Below are 6,463 nucleotides of genomic sequence, written 5' to 3' on the forward strand. Positions count from 1 at the left end.
CTGGCAGCCTCTGGCAGCCTCTCTGGCTCTGTAGCCAGATCCCTAAACCACTAAGCCACCCCTGCAGTTCAACTTGAATGCCGAAAATATGGCAATAACTTGGGTGGAGCAACTGGGACTTTGCCCCTGGGTACAGAAATTTAGTGAGCACCAAAATCCAGAGGTGAGTTTACTGATGAATGTTATGAAAATAATTGGCAGTGCCTCACGGTCCTATTCACTTTCCTTTCCCTTTTTTCCAGGGTTTGGGGGTAGCACCATATCCTTCCCCTCCTTTTTCTCAAAAGGACTCTTACGCATGGACGGGGGGTGGAATAGGGTGGGAGATGGTGCCAGTTGCCCTGGGAGCCAAAATTATTAGCTGCAGCTCTGGGAGAAAAAAACATGTCTGTTGTCAAGAGAAGCTTGATTTGCCCCCTGCCTGCCTCGTTATGTTGCTGAAAGCCAATGCACAAACTGACAGCAGCTTTCTCAATTGAAAGCACGTCGATACAGTCTTACATCTTTGTCTGCTGGCTGACATTACATTCCAAATTATGGTATATCAATGTGACATGCTTAAATGAGATGAGATTGCAGCTGCTGCCAAAGGTTCTAAAGGCTATGCAAATATTTTCAGTTAAGAACCCGGCTATCAATTTAGGGCATATATGCGTACAGGTGTTTGATTTTTTTAAAAAGCTAAAATAAATTGTTGTTACACTGGATCTCTTACAAGTCAGACTTTGTAACATTTACTTGAGAGGGATGGAGAAAGATCATTGTCGGTATAGAAAACAATGCTATCAATCCATCCGCAATTGATTTTATCAGGAGACGCCAGTTAGGGGACGCTGGAAATACTGCCCGAATACCTCAGCCGGCATTGGTATGTGGTATTTCCTCCGGATTCTTTTTTCTATGACAGAGGATGCAAGTTATAGCAGTATATTCAAACCTGAGTTCAGTTTAAATGAGTGAAATATGGCACTATAATGTAAACGTTCCTGTGTGGGGCAGAAGAAGAGGCCTATCTTGTGAAGAATGGGAAGGACGGTTCAGCCTTTCTGTGAAAGGTGAGGTTTATAAGGAAAGACATTTTTGAAGTCCTGAACTTGAACTGGCAACCAGCAATGAGTTCTGGGTAACCACTCTTATCTTCTTGAATGGGATTGTTCCACAACAGATCACCACAATTTTCTAGGGGGCGAATTATATATATTTATATTTATAGACCAGGTTTGGGTCATCCTGTACGAACCTTCTTAGCTTTTAAGATCTTCTGGATAGGCCATTCTCTCAGCTCCACCACCTTCCCAAGCTCATTTGGTGAGGACATGAGAGAGGGCCTTCTCAGTGGCTGCTCCCAGGCTTTGGAATGCCCTGCCCCCAAGAAGCCAGGTTGGCCCCCTCCCTCTTGTCCTTCCGTCATCAGGCAAAGACCTTCCTCTTCAGGCAGGCCTTTAAGCAGTAACGTTATCTCAGGAATGGTGGTTTTTAACTTACAAGCTTTCAAATGTTTCTGAATTATTCTTATACAGTACTTGATTTTTTAAATCTTAATCTATGTTTAATTGCTTTTTAAATGTGATATTTATATAATTTTTTTAAAATGTCTTATTTTATCTGTTGTGATCCACCTTAGGTACCCTATGAGGAGTAAGATGACATATGAATGAATGGGCAAACTCATTATTAGAATTAAAATACAACACCGTAACGGAGAAGGCTGTAACCAGGTAATCAGAGGGCATCTAATCTTCATTCTTAGTGTTATTTTTCTCTACGCCTCACTTGGACCAGACAGACCTTCAAATAGAGGACACTTCCCAACAGAGTCTCCAGTAAAGTAGAGCATATGGCTTTAAAATGAATAGAATTCAGAGAGCACTCCACCAGTCTTCTTCCTAGATTCTGGTTAATAATATTTGAACTGCAGAGCTGGGAGAGACCCTATGGATCAATGAGTCCAGCCCTTGTCAAGGAGGCCCAGTGGGGAATTGAACACCCAACCTCTGGCTTTCCAGCCAGAAACCTCAACCACTGAGGTATCCAGCATCCCTAATCACCCTTGATTTCAGATGACAGATACTAGACTAGAATATTCTGTAAATTTCATATGCATATTAATAATGCCATATGTTTTATTTGCTAATTTGTTTATTATATTCTTCTTTTTATCTCATTTCCTGTCATAAGTGCAGTTTACAATCCTGACAAATGAGTGGCAAATATATAAAGTAAACAATGACTGTAAACATCCACTGTAATCATGATTACTTGTCAATGAGTTATCTTGGAGTTTGTACTAGAAAATGGAAGGTTTTACTTTACATCCAGAGGTATTTGTCTTGAAGTGCTGAATTTTAGGATCTTCACACTTTTATTTTTCACCTGAGCATTTTTCTTCTGCCTGAATTTTTTCTCGCTCTATCAGTAACTGTCCAGGTGGGAATTAATAGAACTCGTAGAACACAGCAGAGAATAAAAATGCACTGAAAATAGGTCTCGTTCCTTCTTTCCATAAAGCAGCCGGGGAAGAGCTAAGCAGCACGGGAACTATGGTGGAATGCAGAGCAGCTGCTGCGTTCGCTACTGAGTCCCCATGCTGATTGTATCTGAGCTTATTATTGCAAAGCGCAAGGGGACCTTGTGACTATCAAAGGAGCTGCTTAAAAGAGAATTCTCTTCTTGTCCATAAATAAAATTGCCAAGTTAACAGTGTAACATGCTGTAGTTTCCACAGTTTCTTATGAAAGTTTTCTTAACAGGGTACCGCAGGGAGTCCACACTGCCATCCCAAGGAGCCTGTGCAGATTTTTTATGAGTAATGACATAGAGCACGCTATTATTTCAGTATATTGTGTCCAATTGCTCAGTTGCTTTAGGTGACCACCTTCCATTCATTTGATTGGCTCAGATCAGACAGAAGGCTTAAGAAGACCATGTTGTCCAGCGACTATATGCACAGGGCATTCCTTCATATAGGCAATGCTCCAGCAAATCATGTTTCAGCAGTTCTTCTCCAGTGATCTCAGAATATGAATATCAAAATCCAAGCACAAGTTCTACTAACACTAGGCGAGATAGGGTGGCAATCAAATCCTATTGTCCCAACCTAGTGCAAAAAGAACTTTTCTCTAAAAGATAGCATTCCTATAGAGTTAAATAAGCGTTCCAGAGAAATAAGCACCTGCCAGAGTCACATACAGACTTCGCGAATCACATACATTACCTTAGGCCAGTGAGTCCCAGCCTTGGGTCCATCCCCAAATGTTCTTGGACTACAACTCCCAAAATCCTGGATAGCACAGCTAGTGGTGAAGGCTTCTGGGAGTTTTAATCCAAGAACATCTGGGGACTCAATGTTGGGAACAACTGCTTTAACAATTGAAGTGTTACATGATGCCACCATAATGGCTACAGTAAGTGGAATGACTGTGCTCTTGTGCAAGACAAAAATGGGTAGAATAAGGAGTCATGGTAGCAGAGGGATCAATGACTTCCTCAAGGTCTTCCCCAACACTGATGTAACATACATGACATATTCAACACCAAGAAGAAAATCCCACTTCCTTCCTACCACAATGAAGAAGTATACAGCCAGTCGTAGTTGAGGAACCTTGAGCTATCTAAAGGTTCTAATTAGAGACCTGACCTCCCCTGTAAGAAGGCAGGGCCATGTTGTTCTAGACAGAAGATCTCTGAGAATGGGAACTCGTAAAAAGGGCACTTTTGTGTCTTGCTGGTATGCGTGACTGGCAGCAGTGGGGTCTCTGCAGGTGCTGTGGGATTGGCTTTGTGTATTTCTACCTTCACATTTCAAATTCCCACTCTTCCCTCCCCACCACCATTTTTGAATTGGTTGGTAGAGATCCTGATTGCAATATAGTAAGGTTGCTGGCATAACTACAGCATTCCCACTGCCTGGGCAGACATTTCCCTAATGGGAGGGTGTGTGTACCCACTGACTCCAATTCCATTTGTCTATGTCCAGTGTAGCTTACCTTCCTTCCTCCAGCTGCAGATGATTCAAATAGATTCCTCAGATCTTCCAAGGGAATATCAAAGCGCTCTATCCGGCGACGTGTGCCTGGAAGTTCTTCCTTGAATACCTCAAAAGAGGAGGTGTTTTTCATAGGGGCTTTGTCCATGATATTGGCTGATCTATTTTACAGAAGTAGTCTTTCTCCCCAAAACAGCTCCAGATGCTCACTTCCTGACTTCCACTTGCTGATAGAGAGGTTCTGATCTCTTCCACTCTAGAAGGCTTTCAGTAGCAGCTGCTTTAGCTGGGAAGTCAACATTCGTGGTTCTCCCATCTGGATTTTGTGAGCACCATCGACTGCCTGTAATGGAGCTGCAGAGCACCTGGAGATGAGCTCTCAGTTTATCTAGGCCCATTAAATTATATGTTCTGCCAGCATCAGTCTGACCTGGAAAAGGATGAAGTATGTAGCTGTAACACATGGGTTAAAAAAAAAAAACAATCCAGCTCAGATCATGCATCTGTAGAAGTCCAGTGAGATTGCTAAATCTCATCTGCCTCCACCAAGGTCTGTTTGAGGCCAACAAAGGTAAAATGTAAAATACTAACATTGCATGCCACCTTTCTCCTGGAGGGCCCAAGGTGGCTTATAGTATTTAAAAGAAACGAAGTTGAAAGTCAAACAAATAAATTATTATGGCAGGCTAGAAGGCCACTTGGGTGACTTACAGGAAGAGGCGGGTCAGAGGACTTTCCCTGAGACTACAGCAGGCTAGAGAGGGCCACAATGAAAGGTCCTCGGATGCACTGCATGCTAGAGTGCTTCTCCTGTTTCAGAGGACCTGTTAGTGCCAACCCGTCAGCTGGCCGGCACATGTGTGCGTGGAAGTGGCTTGGCTCCTGGAAGTGAAGCCAGGCCTGCTTCCTTTGAAGATGATGGCAGTAGGGAAGTAGGCTGACAGTGGCGGTGGGAGCAGGCTCCCAGGGACTCAGTGAGACTTCGACAAATGGGTCTGAGTCACACAAGTTGAGTTGTGAGTCCCCCTCCAGAGATCCCTGAATCGAGTTACCAGTGCGATTTGAGTCGTACTCAAGAGCAAGCGACCCACAAGTCTCCATCCCTGCCAACATCTACCCCAGTACAGAAAACCATCTTTGAAACCGTGTTACAGGTATTGCGATTGTTTCCAAAGAAGTAGCTGTGTTGATTGGTCTCGCCTTGTTGGCAAAATTAAAGGGGGAAGCCATGAAAAAGAGAGCGAGCCAGCAAATGGCTGAATGTAGCAGGGTAAAGACTAACCAGTTTGTTTATGGGTGGGTTTTCAGGCACCAAAATCCACTTCCTCAGATCCATGCTCTGCCCCGGCCCAGGTAAGATGTTAAGACCAAGGCTACTGTTTCCAGGCTTTGAGATGTACACATCGGGTTTTAGTACTGGGCCCTGGGCAATCCGCACTAGACACCACCAACTCTGTCACAGGGTGAACTAAGCACTTGTTTGCTTAAGTTTGCTGTTAGAGGGAATGAGGATAAACAACGTCACGTCCTGAAGCATTAATGCTTGAATCCAGTGCAGTCAGAAGGAATGTCTCATCTGCCATAATTTATTTGATGGTGAAGCATTTATATAAATAGCAGTGGGAGGGGGATTTGAGGCAACCAGGGCTAGTTTATTTAAACACACGCAGTGTAAATGCTCCTCTCAATTAGCTGTGTGTAAATACCTCTCACTGCGTGGATCAAGGGAATAGGCAGGGCAAACTGAATTCAGCAAACATGGACTAATTTTGCCTTGATCACAGTTTTGCAAATGTCTTCCCCTCCACTCAGCTGATCCTGCCTTGCCTCTATGACAGTTGAATCTAGCACATTTAGTCCATATTAAAAATGAGTGTGTTCACGAGAAATAAGCATGCGGGGAAGTGTTCTTGCTGTTGCAGAACTACCACAAATATCCTGAACTCACTTTCCCATATCCAAGGATGTTATATACAGATTTTGTTCTTCTTTTAAGCATGTCAAAACCATTTGTCTTCTTCTAAAAGGTTTTTTTTAAAAAATGTGTTTGTGTGTGCAATTAGGCGATGATTTCGGAAGGTGTAATTTTTGCTGTATGAAGCTCCTTCCGCCTCTCTACAGCTACCTCACTGGGGCTATACGGGATCAGATTAAATACACAGAGATGGGGGAAAAGACAATCTCTTCAGGTTGACAGTTTATATGCTTGCCCTCCTCTGGAAAGTACACTTGTGATTCCCTGGAGAAGAGGTGTCATTTACTGAACTGATCCAGTGTGTTAGATAAAAATGGGAGGACGTCCTGGTCTCTTTACTCAAAGGCCAGGAGGAAAACCTACACAGCTTCCCTCCCCTCCTTCTAAAGCAGTAAAAATAGATAGCTTTGAACGCTACTTCCTCGGCCACCCCCAAATGCTGGATTTCTATAATTAATGGAGAGGCAGGGATGGTTCAGGAATCACCAAAGGGGGCCATGAAG

Source organism: Pogona vitticeps, chromosome 1, assembly GCF_051106095.1.
Source record: "Pogona vitticeps strain Pit_001003342236 chromosome 1, PviZW2.1, whole genome shotgun sequence".
In the NCBI taxonomy this organism is placed as follows: domain Eukaryota; kingdom Metazoa; phylum Chordata; class Lepidosauria; order Squamata; family Agamidae; genus Pogona; species Pogona vitticeps.